The sequence below is a fragment of the Bombina bombina genome, chromosome 6 (assembly GCF_027579735.1).
Source record: "Bombina bombina isolate aBomBom1 chromosome 6, aBomBom1.pri, whole genome shotgun sequence".
NCBI classification, from domain to species: domain Eukaryota; kingdom Metazoa; phylum Chordata; class Amphibia; order Anura; family Bombinatoridae; genus Bombina; species Bombina bombina.
The window spans coordinates 561,558,334-561,575,089 of NC_069504.1; the positions used below are offsets into that span (position 1 = coordinate 561,558,334).

A 16,756-nucleotide genomic window follows, 5' to 3' on the forward strand; every position below is an offset into this window, starting at 1 on the left:
CGCTCCGCAACAGGTTGGAGCCCGGTTTTCCTCTCAGCGTGCAGTGAATGTCAGAGGGATGTGAGGAGAGTATTGCCTATTTGAATGCAATGATCTCCTTGTACGGGGTCTATTTCATAGGTTCTCTGTTATCGGTCGTAGAGATTCATCTCTTACCTCCCTTTTCAGATCGACGATATACTCTTATATATATACCATTACCTCTGCTGATTTTCGTTTCAGTACTGGTTTGGCTTTCTACAACATGTAGACGAGTGTCCTGGGGTAAGTAAGTCTTATTTTCTGTGACACTCTAAGCTATGGTTGGGCGCTTTTTTTATAAAGTTCTAAATATATGTATTCAAACATTTATTTTCCTTGACTCAGGATGTTCAACATTCCTTATTTTCAGACAGTCCATTTCATATTTGGGATGATGCATTTGAATCAATCGTTTTTTCTTACCTTAAAAATTTGACTTTTTCCCTGTGGGCTGTTAGACTTGCGGGGGCTGAAAATGCTTCATTTTATTGTGTCATTCTTGGCGCAGACTTTTTTGGCGCAAAAAATCTTTTCTGTTTCCGGCGTCATACGTGTCGCCGGAAGTTGCGTCATTTTTGACGTTCTTTTGCGCCAAAAATGTTGGCGTTCCGGATGTGGCGTCATTTTTGGCGCCAAAAGCTTTTAGGCGCCAAATAATGTGGGCGTCTTATTTGGCGCTAAAAAAATATGGGCGTCGCTTTTGTCTCCACATTATTTAAGTCTCATTTTTCATTGCTTCTGGTTGCTAGAAGCTTGTTCTTTGGCATTTTTTCCCATTCCTGAAACTGTCATTTAAGGAATTTGATCAATTTTGCTTTATATGTTGTTTTTTCTCTTACATATTGCAAGATGTCTCATGTTGCATCTGAGCCAGAAGATACTTCAGGAAAATCGCTGCCTGGTGCTGGAACTACCAAAGCTAAGTGTATCTGCTGTAAACTTTTGGTAGCTGTTCCTCCAGCTGTTGTTTGTATTAAATGTCATGACAAACTTGTTAATGCAGAAAATATTTCCTTTAGTAAAATACCATTACCTGTTGCAGTTCCATCAACATCTAATGTTCAGTGTTCCTGATAACATAAGAGATTTTGTTTCTGAATCTATTAAGAAGGCTATGTCTGTTATTCCTCCTTCTAGTAAACATAAAAAGTCTTTTAAAACTTCTCTTTATCCAGATGATTTTTTAAATGAACATCATCATTCTGATTCTAATGATTCTTCTGGTTCAGAGGATTCTGTTTCAGAGGTTGATGCTGATAAATCTTCATATTTATTTAAAATGGAATTTATTCGTTCTTTACTTAAAGAAGTCCTAATTGCATTAGAAATTGAGGATTCTGGTCCTCTTGATACTAAATCTAAACGTTTAGATAAGGTCTTTAAATCTCCTGTAGTTATTCCAGAAGTTTTTCCTGTTCCTGGTGCTATTTCTGAAGTAATTTCCAGGGAATGGAATAAATTGGGTAATTCATTTACTCCTTCTAAACGTTTTAAGCAATTATATCCTGTGCCGTTTGACAGATTAGAGTTTTGGGACAAAATCCCTAAAGTTGATGGGGCTATCTCTACCCTTGCTAAACGTACTACTATTCCTACGGCAGATGGTACTTCCTTTAAGGATCCTTTAGATAGGAAAATTGAATCCTTTCTAAGAAAAGCTTATTTGTGTTCAGGTAATCTTCTTAGACCTGCTATATCTTTGGCGGATGTTGCTGCAGCTTCAACTTTTTGGTTGGAAACTTTAGCGCAACAAGTAACAGATCATGATTCTCATAACATTATTATTCTTCTTCAACATGCTAATAATTTTATCTGTGATGCCATTTTTGATATTATCAGAGTTTATGTCAGGTTTATGTCTCTAGCTATTTTAGCTAGAAGAGCTTTATGGCTTAAAACTTGGAATGCTGATATGTCTTCTAAATCGATTCTACTTTCCCTTTCTTTCCAGGGTAATAAATTATTTGGTTCTCAGTTGGATTCTATTATCTCAACTGTTACTGGTGGGAAAGGAACTTTTTTACCACAGGATAAAAAATCTAAGGGTAAAAACAGGGCTAATAATCATTTTCGTTCCTTTCGTTTCAACAAAGAACAAAAGCCTGATCCTTCATCCTCAGGAGCAGTTTCAGTTTGGAAACCATCTCCAGTCTGGAATAAATCCAAGCCTTCTAGAAAAGCAAAGCCAGCTTCTAACTCCACATGAAGGTGCGGCCCTCATTCCAGCTCAGCTGGTAGGGGGCAGATTACGTTTTTTCAAAGAAATTTGGATCAATTCTGTTCACAATCTTTGGATTCAGAACATTATTTCAGAAGGGTACAGAATTGGTTTCAAGATAAGACCTCCTGCAAAGAGATTCTTTCTTTCCCGTGTCCCAGTAAACCCAGCGAAAGCTCAAGCATTTCTGAAATGTGTTTCAGATCTAGAGTTGGCTGGAGTAATTATGCCAGTTCCAGTTCTGGAACAGGGGCTGGGGTTTTATTCGAATCTCTTCATTGTACCAAAGAAGGAGAATTCCTTCAAACCAGTTCTGGATCTAAAAATATTGAATCGTTATGTAAGGATACCAACATTCAAAATGGTAACTGTAAGGACTATCCTGCCTTTTGTTCAACAAGGGCATTATATGTCTACAATAGATTTACAGGATGCATATCTGCATATTCCGATTCATCCAGCGCACTATCAGTTTCTGAGATTCTCTTTCCTAGACAAGCATTACCAGTTTGTGGCTCTGCCGTTTGGCCTAGCAACAGCTCCAAGAATTTTTACAAAAGTTCTCGGTGCCCTTCTATCTGTAATCAGAGAACAGGGTATTGTGGTATTTCCTTATTTGGACGATATCTTGGTACTTGCTCAGTCTTCACATTTAGCAGAATCTCATACGAATCGACTTTTGTTGTTTCTTCAAAATCATGGTTGGAGGATCAATTCACTAAAAAGTTCATTGATTCCTCAGACAAGGGTAACCTTTTTGGGTTTCCAGATAGATTCAGTGTCCATGACTCTGTCTTTGACAGACAAGAGACGTCTAAAATTGATTTCAGCTTGTCGAAACCTTCAGTCACAATCATTCCCTTCGGTAGCCTTATGCATGGAAATTCTAGGTCTTATGACTGCTGCATCGGACGCGATCCCCTTTGCTCGTTTTCACATGCGACCTCTTCAGCTCTGTATGCTGAACCAATGGTGCAGGGATTACACAAAGATATCTCAATTAATATCTTTAAAACCGATTGTACGACACTCTCTGACGTGGTGGACAGATCACCATCGTTTAGTTCAGGGGGCTTCTTTTGTTCTTCCGACCTGGACTGTAATTTCAACAGATGCCAGTCTTACAGGTTGGGGAGCTGTGTGGGGGTCTCTGACAGCACAAGGGGTTTGGGAATCTCAGGAGGTGAGATTACCGATCAATATTTTGGAACTCCGTGCAATTTTCAGAGCTCTTCAGTCTTGGCCTCAGTCTTTTCAGACAGACAATGTCACAACTGTGGCATACATCAATCATCAAGGAGGGACTCACAGTCCTCTGGCTATGAAAGAAGTATCTCGAATTCCGGGTTTGGGCGGAATCCAGCTCCTGTCTAATCTCTGCGGTTCATATTCCAGGAATAGACAATTGGGAAGCGGATTATCTCAGTCGCCAAACGTTGCATCCGGGCGAATGGTCTCTTCAGCCAGAGGTATTTCTTCAGATTGTTCAAATGTGGGAACTTCCAGAAATAGATCTGATGGCTTCTCATCTAAACAAGAAACTTCCCAGGTATCTGTCCAGATCCCGGGATCCTCAGGCGGAGGCAGTGGATGCATTATCACTTCCTTGGAAGTATCATCCTGCCTATATCTTTCCGCCTCTAGTTCTTCTTCCAAGAGTAATCTCCAAGATTCTGAAGGAATGCTCGTTTGTTCTGCTGGTAGCTCCAGCATGGCCTCACAGGTTTTGTTATGCGGATCTTGTCCGGATGGCCTCTTGCCAACCGTGGACTCTTCTGTTAAGACCAGACCTTCTGTCGCAAGGTCCTTTTTTCCATCAGGATCTCAAATCCTTAAATTTAAAGGTATGGAGATTGAACGCTTGATTCTTGGTCAAAGAGGTTTCTCTGACTCTGTGATTAATACTATGTTACAGGCTCGTAAATCTGTATCTAGAGAGATATATTATAGAGTCTGGAAGACTTATATTTCTTGGTGTCTTTCTCATCATTTTTCCTGGCATTCTTTTAGAATTCCGAGAATTTTACAGTTTCTTCAGGATGGTTTAGATAAAGGTTTGTCCGCAAGTTCCTTGAAAGGTCAAATCTCTGCTCTTTCTGTTCTTTTTCACAGAAAGATTGCTAATCTTCCTGATATTCATTGTTTTGTACAAGCCTTGGTTCGTATAAAACCTGTCATTATGTCAATTTCTCCTCCTTGGAGTTTGAATTTGGTTCTGGGGGCTCTTCAAGCTCCTCCGTTTGAACCTATGCATTCATTGGACATTAAATTACTTTCTTGGAAAGTTTTGTTCCTTTTGGCCATCTCTTCTGCCAGAAGAGTCTCTGAATTGTCTGCTCTTTCTTGTGAGTCTCCTTTTCTGATTTTTCATCAGGATAAGGCAGTGTTGCGAACTTCTTTTGAATTTTTACCTAAGGTTGTGAATTCCAACAACATTAGTAGAGAAATTGTAGTTCCTTCATTATGCCCTAATCCTAAGAATTCTAAGGAGAAATCATTGCATTCTTTGGATGTTGTTAGAGCTTTGAAATATTATGTTGAAGCTACTAAGAATCTCCGAAAGACTTCTAGTCTATTTGTCATCTTTTCCGGTTCTAGAAAAGGCCAGAAAGCTTCTGCCATTTCTTTGGCATCTTGGTTGAAATCTTTAATTCATCATGCCTATGTTGAGTGGGGTAAAACTCCGCCTCAGAGGATTACAGCTCATTCGACTAGGTCAGTTTCTACTTCCTGGGCATTTAAGAATGAAGCTTCGGTTGATCAGATTTGCAAAGCAGCAACTTGGTCTTCTTTGCATACTTTCACTAAATTCTACTATTTTGATGTGTTTTCTTCTTCTGAAGCAGTTTTTGGTAGAAAAGTACTTCAGGCAGCTGTTTCAGTTTGAATCTTCTGCTTATGTTTTCATTTAAACTTTATTTTGGGTGTGGATTATTTTCAGCAGGAATTGGCTGTCTTTATTTTATCCCTCCCTCTCTAGTGACTCTTGCGTGGAAAGATCCACATCTTGGGTAGTCATTATCCCATACGACACTAGCTCATGGACTCTTGCTAATTACATGAAAGAAAACATAATTTATGTAAGAACTTACCTGATAAATTCCTTTCTTTCATATTAGCAAGAGTCCATGAGGCCCACCCTTTTTTTGTGGTGGTTATGATTTTTTTTTGTATAAAGCACAATTATTCCAATTCCTTATTTTTTATGCTTTCGCACTTTTTTCTTATCACCCCACTTCTTGGCTATTCGTTAAACTGATTTGTGGGTGTGGTGAGGGGTGTATTTGTAGGCATTTTGAGGTTTGGGAAACTTTGCCCCTCCTGGTAGGAATGTATATCCCATACGTCACTAGCTCATGGACTCTTGCTAATATGAAAGAAATGAATTTATCAGGTAAGTTCTTACATAAATTATGTTTTTTGATGGCTATTTCCTCGGCTCGAAGAGTCTCTGAGTTATCTGCCTTACATTGTGATTCTCCTTATCTGATCTTTCATTCAGACAAGGTAGTTCTGCGTACTAAACCTGGGTTTTTACCTAAGGTTGTTTCTAACAGGAATATCAATCAAGAGATTGTTGTTCCATCATTATGTCCTAATCCTTCTTCAAAGAAGGAACGTCTTTTGCATAATCTAGACGTGGTCCGTGCTCTGAAGTTCTACTTACAAGCAACTAAAGATTTTAGACAAACTTCTTCTCTGTTTGTCGTTTACTCTGGACAGAGGAGAGGTCAAAAGGCTTCGGCTACCTCTCTCTCTTTTTGGCTTCGTAGCATAATACGTTTAGCCTATGAGACTGCTGGACAGCAGCCTCCTGAAAGAATTACAGCTCATTCCACCAGAGCTGTGGCTTCCACCTGGGCCTTTAAGAATGAGGCCTCTGTTGAACAGATTTGCAAGGCTGCAACTTGGTCTTCACTTCATACTTTTTCCAAATTTTACAAATTTGACACTTTCGCTTCTTCGGAGGCTGGTTTTGGGAGAAAGGTTCTACAGGCAGTGGTTCCTTCTGTTTAATGTTCCTGCCTTGTCCCTCCCATCATCCGTGTACTTAGCTTTGGTATTGGTATCCCATAAGTAATGGATGACCCGTGGACTGAACACACTTAACAAGAGAAAACATAATTTATGCTTACCTGATAAATTTATTTCTCTTGTAGTGTGTTCAGTCCACGGCCCGCCCTGTCTTTTTCAGGCAGGTTCTAAATTTTAAAATTATAACTCCAGTCACCACTGCACCTTATAGTTTCTCCTTTCTCGTCTTGTTTCGGTCGAATGACTGGATATGACATGTGAGGGGAGGAGCTATATAGCAGCTCTGCTTGGGTGATCCTCTTGCAACTTCCTGTTGGGAAGGAGAATATATCCCATAAGTAATGGATGACCCGTGGACTGAACACACTACAAGAGAAATAAATTTATCAGGTAAGCATAAATTATGTTTTTTCCCTTCTTCTTCCTTTAAGAAATTGTTTCTGGTCCCTTATTCTCAATGGGATTTGTGGGGGTCGGTCCCTAAGGTGGATGGAGCTATCTCCATGCATGCTAAGCGCACCACTATCCCGCTTGAGGATAGTTTGTCGTTTAAGGAGCCCATGATGGATAAGAATCTTGAAACTCTGTTAAAGTGAAATTAAATCCTAGCGTTTTACAAACGCTAGGATTTACTATTGAATCAAATAAAGGGGACTTTCATTCATGAAGTATAAGATACTTCATGTAGAAAGCTTTTTTATTTGATTCAATCGATCGCCGTTTTTACCTTGTACAGCAGGCCACAACAAAAAAATGTTTGGGCTAAGAGGTGTCCACGGGAGCCGGATTTACCGCACGGCTAATGGCTAAGAGGTGAAAACGTTGCCTATTAGCCAAATTTTTTTTTTTTGCTGTGGACTGCTGTACAAGGTAAAAACGGCAATCGATTTGTAAAACGCTAGGATTTACTTTCACTTTAAGGAAGATGTTTCAGCACACAGGGTATTTGTTTCAGCCTGCAGCGGTGGTTGCTGCGGTGGCGGGAGCTTCTACCTATTGGTGTGACTTGGAGATGATCAAGGTGGAAACTCCCCTCAAGGAAATCCAGGAAAGAATTAGGGCCTTGAGGGTAGCTAATTCATGTATCTGTGAAGCAAACATGCAGATTATTTGCTTGAATGCCAAGACATCAGACTTTTCTGTTCTAGCACATACGGCTCTGTGGCTGAAATCTTGGTCTGCTGACATGACTTCGAAATCTAGATTGCTTTCCCTTCCATTTAGGGGGAAGATTATTTTCGGTCATGTCCTGGACTCTATCATTTACACAGTTAAGGGGGCAAGGGTGCCTTTCTACCACAGAATAAGAAGAATAAAGGACATGGGCCTAATTTTCGTCCCTTTCGTTCGGATAAATCCCATCGCCAGCAGCCCTCCGCGAAGCCTGATCAATCCAAGGGAACTTGGAAACCATCTCAATCTTGGAATAAATCCAAGCAGAACAAGAAGACTGCCAAGACAAAATCTGCATGAAGGGGCGGCCCCCGATCCGTCACTGGATCATGTTGGGGGCAGATTATCTCTTTTTGTGGAGGCTTGGTGGGAGACATGCAAGACCCTTGGGTTTTGGAGGTCATTACTCAGGGTTACATGATAGGTAACCCAGGGGCAGATTGCTCTTATCAAACCTTTGTTCAAGACCTGAAAAACTAGACACTTTTCTAGGGTGTGTGAGGGATCTCTTCTCCCTAGGAGTCATTGTGCCAGTGCTTCTAGCAGAGAGAGGTCTGGGGTACTACTCAAACCTTTTTGTGGTCTCAAAGGAGGGCACGTTTGGCCCGATTCCAGATCTAAAGTGCTTAAACAAGTTTTTGTCGCTCCAATCGTTCAAGATGGAAATGATAAAGCCTATTCTGGCCTAAGTTCAAGATAGACAGTTCATTACTACGATAAACTTGAAGGATGTTTACCTTCATGTCCCAATACACAAGGATCACTTCAAGTTCCTCAGATTCGCTTTTCTGGACCAGCACTTCCAGTTTGTGGCTCTTCCTTTCAGTCTGGCTACTGCTCCAAGAGTCTTTACGAAGGTTCTAGGGGCTTTGCTCGCGGTAGCGGGATCCAGAGGTATTGCAGTAGCGCCTTATTTGGACGACGTCCTGTTCCAGGCTCCATCATGCCGGCTGGCAGAAGACCATTTAAGAGCTCTGCTTCTTTTTCAATCTCATGGATGGAAGATAAACTTAGGAAAGAGTACTCTGGTTCCCAGTACCAGAGTGGAATTCCTGGGCACGATAATAGATTCCATATCCATGAAGATGTTCCTTACAGACCAGAGACGTTGCAAGATTACTTCCAACTGTCTTGCCCTCCAGACCTCCTTTAGACCATCTGTGGCCTGGTGTATGGAGGTAATTGGGCTCATGGTGTTCAGCATAGATGTCATTCCATTTGCCAGGTTCCATCTCAGACCTCTTCAGTTGTGTATGCTGAGACAATGGAATGGCGATCACTCTGACTTATCCCAACAGATTTCTCTGGACAACAGGTAGAGAGAATCGCTCTCTTAGTGGCTCTGTCGAAATCGCCTGTCCCAGGGGACATTCTTCTTGAGACCATTCTGGGAGATTGAGACTATGGACAAAAGTCTATCAGGTTGGGGAGTTGTTTGGGGTGCCAGAAAGGCACAGGGCCGGTGGTCTCAAGAGGAATCTCTCCTCCCGATCAACATTTTGGAACTTCGAGCGATCAACACTCTGAAGGCTTGGCCTCTTCTGGGTTTGTCCCAGTTTTTCAGATTCCAATCGGACAACATTACCTCGGTGGCTTACATCAACCATCAAGGGGGAACAAGAAGCTCCCTAGCCATGAAGGAAGTATCTCAGATTCTGTAATGTGCCGAGGCCCACAACTGCTCACTGTCAGCGATCCACATTTTGGGTGTGGACAACTGGGAAGCGGATTTTCTCAGCAGACAATCGCTTCATCCAGGGGAATGGTCTCTCCATCCCGAAGTGTTTGCGGAGATTTGCCGGAGATAGATCTCATTGCATCCAGACTCAATACCAAGCTACCCAGATACGGGTCGTGGTCCAGGGATCCGCAGGCAGAGCTGATAGATGCCTTAACAGTGCCCTGGGGGTTCAAACTAGTCTACATTTTTCCACCGTTGCCACTTTTACATAGGGTAGTGGCCCGCATCAAGCAGGAGCAAGCCTCGACTATTCTAATTGCTCCATCGTGGCCGCGAAGTATGTGGTTTGCGAACCTGGTGGGGATGTCATCATCACCTCCGTGGAGGTTACCCTGTCGTAGGGATCTGCTGGAGCAGGGTCCTTTTGTTCCTCAAAATCTAGATTCTCTGAGGCTGACTGCGTGGAGATTGAACGCTTAGTCCGAGCTAACAGAGGGTTTTCTGAGAGTGTGATTGATACTCTCATTCAAGCTAGAAAGCCGGTCACCCATTGCATCTATCATAAAGTGTGGAGGACCTACTTATTCTGATTTGAAGAACGCAGATTCCCCTGACATAAGATCAAGGTATCCAGGATTCTTTCTTTTCTCCAAGACGGTTTGGAGAAGGGATTGGCCGCTTGTTCCTTAAAGGGTCAGATTTTGGCTCTATCTGTGTTATTACACAAGATGCTCACTGAGCTTCCTGATATAAAGTTGTTTGTTCAGGCTCTGTCTAGAATCAGGCCTGTGTTTAGACATTCCGCTCCTTCTCGGGTTTAAATTTGGTTCTTAAGGTTTTGCAGAGGGCTCCGTTTGAGCCAATGCATTCGGTTGACATTAAATTACTGTCTTTGAAGGTTCTTTTTCTACTGGCTATTGCCTCGGCATGCAGAGTTTCTGAGATGGCGACCTTGCAATGTGAGCCTCCTTACCTAGTTTTTCATGCTGATAAGGCTGTTCTTCATACTGGGCTAGGTTTCCTCCCTAAGGTGGTGTCTGATCGCAACATCAATCAGGAGATTGTGGTTCCTTCCCTGTGTCCTAATCCTCCTCCTTCAAAGGAGCGATTACTTAATAATTTGGATGTGGTTCGGGCTTTGAAGTTCTATTTTCAGGCTACAAAGGAGTTTAGACAGACTTCGTCATGGTTTGTTGTCTATTTTGGGAAGCGTAGAGGCAGAAGGCTTCTTCCACTTCCCTATCTTTTTGGTTGAGGAGCATTATTCGCTTAGCAAATGAAACAGCGGGACATAAGCCTCCTAAAAGGATTACGGCTCATTCCACTAGAGCTGTGGCTTGCTCTTGGGCCTTCAAGAATGAGGCCTCTATGGAGCAAATTTGAAGGGCTGCTACCTGGTCCTCCTTACATACTTTTTCAAATTTTTACAAATTTGACGTTTTTGCTTTGGCTGAAGCAGCTTTTGGGAGAAAGGTTTTGCAGGCTGTGGTGCCCTCAGAGTAGGGTCCGCCTCTCTTTTTACCCTCCTGTTTTCATTCAGTGTCCTCTAGAGCTTGGGTATATGTTTCCCACAAGTAAAGAATGAAGCAGTGGACTCTCCTCATATTAAGATGGAAAACATAAATTATGCTTACCAGATCATTTCCTTTCCATCTGTATGAGGAGAGTCCATGGCCCCCGCCCTTTTTTTCCGTTGCGCAGACCAAAGTGTATTTTTTGTTTGTTCTGGCACCATTTCTCCAACATAGGTGTGTCCGGTCCACGGCGTCATCCTTACTTGTGGGATATTCTCTTCCCCAACAGGAAATGGCAAAGAGCCCAGCAAAGCTGGTCACATGATCCCTCCTAGGCTCCGCCTTCCCCAGTCATTCTCTTTGCCGTTGTACAGGCAACATCTCCACGGAGATGGCTTAGAGTTTTTTAGTGTTTAACTGTAGTTTTTATTATTCAATCAAGAGTTTGTTATTTTAAAATAGTGCTGGTATGTACTATTTACTCTGAAACAGAAAAGAGATGAAGATTTCTGTTTGTAAGAGGAAAATGATTTTAGCAACCGTTACTAAAATCGATGGCTGTTTCCACACAGGACTGTTGAGAGGAATTAACTTCAGTTGGGGGAAACAGTGAGCAGACTTTTGCTGCTTGAGGTATGACACATTCTAACAAGACGATGTAATGCTGGAAGCTGTCATTTTCCCTATGGGATCCGGTAAGCCATTTTTATTACATAAAGAAAAAAAGGGCTTCACAAGGGCTTTTAAGACTGTAGACATTTTCTGGGCTAAAACGATTTATATATAAGCATATTTTATACTCCATAGCCTTGAGGAATTATTTTAATCTTGGGAATTATGTAAAATAACCGGCAGGCACTGTATTGGACACCTTATTCTCTAGGGGCTTTCCCTAATCATAGGCAGAGTCTCATTTTCGCGCCTCTATTGCGCACTTGTTTTTGGGAAGCATGACATGCAGATGCATGTGTGAGGAGCTCTGATACATAGAAAAGACTTTCTGAAGGCGTCATTTGGTATCGTATTCCCCTTTGGGCTTGGTTGGGTCTCAGCAAAGCAGATACCAGGGACTGTAAAGGGGTTAAATATAAAAACGGCTCCGGTTCCGTTATTTTAAGGGTTAAAGCTTCCAAATTTGGTGTGCAATACTTTTAAGGCTTTAAGACACTGTGGTGAAATTTTGGTGAATTTTGAACAATTCCTTCATACTTTTTCACATTTGCAGTAATAAAGTGTGTTCAGTTTAAAATTTAAAGTGACAGTAACGGTTTATTTTAAAACGTTTTTTGTACTTTGTTATCAAGTTTATGCCTGTTTAACATGTCTGAACTACCAGATAGACTGTGTTCTGTATGTGGGGAAGCCAAGGTTCCTTCTCATTTAAATAGATGTGATTTATGTGACACAAAATTTAGAGAAAATGATGCCCAAGATGATTCCTCAAGTGAGGGGAGTAAGCATGGTACTGCATCATCCCCTCCTTCGTCTACACCAGTCTTGCCCACACAGGAGGCCCCTAGTACATCTAGTGCGCCAATACTCCTTACTATGCAACAATTAACGGCTGTAATGGATAATTCTATCAAAAACATTTTAGCCAAAATGCCCACTTATCAGCGAAAGCGCGACTGCTCTGTTTTAGAAAATACTGAAGAGCATGAGGACGCTGATGATATTGGTTCTGAAGTGCCCCTACACCAGTCTGAGGGGGCCAGGGAGGTTTTGTCTGAGGGATAAATTTCAGATTCAGGGAAAATTTCTCAACAAGCAGAACCTGATGTGATTACATTTAAATTTAAATTGGAACATCTCCGCGCTCTGCTTAAGGAGGTGTTATCTACTCTGGATGATTGTGAGAATTTGGTCATTCCAGAGAAATTATGTAAAATGGACAAGTTCTTAGAGGTCCCGGGGCCCCCCGAAGCTTTTCCTATACCCAAGCGGGTGGCGGACATTGTAAATAAAGAATGGGAAAGGCCCGGTATACCTTTCGTCCCTCCCCCCATATTTAAGAAATTGTTTCCTATGGTCGACCCCAGAAAGGACTTATGGCAGACAGTCCCCAAGGTCGAGGGGGCGGTTTCTACTCTAAACAAACGCACCACTATACCCATAGAAGATAGTTGTGCTTTCAAAGATCCTATGGATAAAAAATTAGAGGGTTTGCTTAAAAAGATGTTTGTTCAGCAAGGTTACCTTCTACAACCAATTTCATGCATTGTTCCTGTCACTACAGCAGCGTGTTTCTGGTTCGATGAACTAGAAAAGGCGCTCAATAATAATTCTTCTTATGAGGAGATTATGGACAGAATTCATGCTCTCAAATTGGCTAATTCTTTCACCCTAGACGCCACTTTGCAATCGGCTAGGTTAGCGGCGAAAAATTCTGGTTTTGCTATTGTGGCGCGCAGAGCGCTTTGGCTAAAATCTTGGTCAGCGGATGCGTCTTCCAAGAACAAATTGCTTAACATTCCTTTCAAGGGGAAAACGCTGTTTGGCCCTGACTTGAAAGAGATTATTTCTGATATCACTGGGGGCAAGGGCCACGCCCTTCCTCAGGATAGGTCTTTCAAGACCAAAAATAAACCTAATTTTCGTCCCTTTCGCAGAAACGGACCAGCCCCAAGTGCTACGTCCTCTAAGCAAGAGGGTAATACTTCTCAAGCCAAGCCAGCCTGGAGGCCAATGCAAGGCTGGAACAAAGGAAAGCAGGCCAAGAAACCTGCCACTGCTACCAAGACAGCATGAGATCTTGGCCCCCGATCCGGGACCGGATCTGGTGGGGGGCAGACTCTCTCTCTTCGCTCAGGCTTGGGCAAGAGATGTTCTGGATCCTTGGGCGCTAGAAATAGTCTCCCAAGGTTATCTTCTGGAATTCAAGGGGCTTCCCCCAAGGGGGAGGTTCCACAGGTCTCAATTGTCTTCAGACCACATAAAAAGACAGGCATTCTTACATTGTGTAGAAGACCTGTTAAAAATGGGAGTGATTCATCCTGTTCCATTAGGAGAACAAGGGATGGGGTTCTACTCCAATCTGTTCGTAGTTCCCAAAAAAGAGGGAACATTCAGACCAATCTTAGATCTCAAGATCCTAAACAAGTTTCTCAAGGTTCCATCGTTCAAAATGGAAACCATTCGAACAATTCTTCCTTCCATCCAGGAAGGTCAATTCATGACCACGGTGGATTTAAAGGATGCGTATCTACATATTCCTATCCACAAGGAACATCATCGGTTCCTAAGGTTCGCATTCCTGGACAAGCATTACCAGTTTGTGGCACTTCCGTTCGGATTAGCCACTGCTCCAAGAATTTTCACAAAGGTACTAGGGTCCCTTCTAGCGGTGCTAAGACCAAGGGGCATTGCAGTAGTACCTTACTTGGACGACATTCTGATTCAAGCGTCGTCCCTTCCACAAGCAAAGGCCCACACGGACATTGTCCTGGCCTTTCTCAGATCTCACGGGTGGAAAGTGAACGTAGAAAAAAGTTCTCTATCTCCGTCAACAAGGGTTCCCTTCTTGGGAACAATAATAGACTCCTTAGAAATGAGGATTTTTCTGACAGAGGCCAGAAAATCAAAACTTCTAAACTCTTGTCAAATACTTCATTCTGTTCCTCTTCCTTCCATAGCGCAGTGCATGGAAGTAATAGGTTTGATGGTAGCGGCAATGGACATAGTTCCTTTTGCGCGAATTCATCTAAGACCGTTACAACTGTGCATGCTCAGTCAGTGGAATGGGGACTATACAGACTTGTCTCCGACGATACAAGTAGATCAGAGGACCAGAGATTCACTCAGTTGGTGGCTGTCCCTGGACAACCTGTCACAGGGGTTGAGCTTCCGCAGACCAGAGTGGGTCATTGTCACGACCGACGCCAGTCTGGTGGGCTGGGGCGCGGTCTGGGGACCCCTGAAAGCGCAGGGTCTTTGGTCTCGGGAAGAATCTACTCTCCCGATAAATATTCTGGAACTGAGAGCGATTTTCAATGCTCTCAAGGCTTGGCCTCAGCTAGCAAAGACCAAGTTCATACGGTTTCAATCAGACAACATGACGACTGTTGCGTACATCAACCATCAGGGGGGAACAAGGAGTTCCCTGGCGATGGAAGAAGTGACCAAAATCATTCAATGGGCGGAGACTCACTCCTGCCACTTGTCTGCAATCCACATTCCAGGAGTGGAAAACTGGGAAGCGGATTTTCTGAGTCGTCAGACATTTCATCCGGGGGAGTGGGAACTCCATCCGGAAATCTTTGCCCAAATCACTCAACTGTGGGGCATTCCAGACATGGATCTGATGGCCTCTCGTCAGAACTTCAAGGTTCCTTGCTACGGGTCCAGATCCAGGGATCCCAAGGCGACTCTAGTAGATGCACTAGTAGCACCTTGGACCTTCAAACTAGCTTATGCATTCCCGCCGTTTCCTCTCATCCCCAGGCTGGTAGCCAGGATCAATCAGGAGAGGGCATCGGTGATCTTGATAGCTCCTGCGTGGCCACGCAGGACTTGGTATGCAGACCTGGTGAATATGTCATCGGCTCCACCATGGAAGCTACCTTTGAGACGAGACCTTCTTGTTCAAGGTCCGTTCGAACATCCGAATCTGGTCTCACTCCAACTGACTGCTTGGAGATTGAACGCTTGATCTTATCAAAGCGAGGGTTCTCAGATTCTGTCATTGATACTCTTGTTCAGGCCAGAAAGCCTGTAACTAGAAAAATCTACCACAAAATATGGAAAAAATATGTCTATTGGTGTGAATCTAAAGGATTCCCTTGGGACAAGATAAAAATTCCTAAGATTCTATCCTTTCTTCAAGAAGGTTTGGAGAAAGGATTATCTGCAAGTTCTTTGAAAGGACAGATTTCTGCCTTGTCTGTGTTAATTCACAAAAAGCTGGCAGCTGTGCCAGATGTTCAAGCCTTTGTTCAGGCTCTGGTTAGAATCAAGCCTGTTTACAAACCTTTGACTCCTCCTTGGAGTCTCAATTTAGTTCTTTCAGTTCTTCAGGGGGTTCCGTTTGAACCCTTACATTCCGTTGATATTAAGTTATTATCTTGGAAAGTTTTGTTTTTGGTTGCAATTTCTTCTGCTAGAAGAGTTTCAGTATTATCTGCTCTGCAGTGTTCTTTCTCCTCCTTATCTGGTGTTCCATGCAGATAAGGTGGTTCTGCGTACTAAACCTGGTTTTCTTCCGAAAGTTGTTTCTAACAAAAACATTAACCAGGAGATAGTCGTACCTTCTTTGTGTCCGAATCCAGTTTCAAAGAAGGAACGTTTGTTGCACAATTTGGATGTAGTTCGTGCTCTAAAATTCTATTTAGATGCTACAAAGGATTTTAGACAAACATCTTCCTTGTTTGTTGTTTATTCTGGTAAAAGGAGAGGTCAAAAAGCAACTTCTACCTCTCTCTCTTTTTGGATTAAAAGCATCATCAGATTGGCTTACGAGACTGCCGGACGGCAGCCTCCTGAAAGAATCACAGCTCATTCCACTAGGGCTGTGGCTTCCACATGGGCCTTCAAGAACGAGGCTTCTGTTGATCAGATATGTAAGGCAGCGACTTGGTCTTCACTGCACACTTTTACTAAATTTTACAAGTTTGAAACTTTTGCTTCTTCTGAGGCTATTTTTGGGAGAAAGGTTTTGCAAGCCGTGGTGCCTTCCATCTAGGTGACCTGATTTGCTCCCTCCCTTCATCCGTGTCCTAAAGCTTTGGTATTGGTTCCCACAAGTAAGGATGACGCCGTGGACCGGACACACCTATGTTGGAGAAAACAGAATTTATGTTTACCTGATAAATTACTTTCTCCAACGGTGTGTCCGGTCCACGGCCCGCCCTGGTTTTTTAATCAGGTCTGATAATTTATTTTCTTTAACTACAGTCACCACGGTATCATATGGTTTCTCCTATGCAAATATTCCTCCTTTACGTCGGTCGAATGACTGGGGAAGGCGGAGCCTAGGAGGGATCATGTGACCAGCTTTGCTGGGCTCTTTGCCATTTCCTGTTGGGGAAGAGAATATCCCACAAGTAAGGATGACGCCGTGGACCGGACACACCGTTGGAGAAAGTAATTTATCAGGTAAACATAAATTCTGTTTTTATA

General features: G+C 42.8%; 1 protein-coding gene across 4 annotated transcripts in view; it reads left to right on the plus strand.

Annotated features, from left to right (window-relative positions):
- TCF12 (transcription factor 12) overlaps positions 1 to 16,756 on the plus strand; it is a 954,287-nt gene that overhangs the window by 585,119 nt on the left and 352,412 nt on the right. The window lies entirely within an intron of this gene.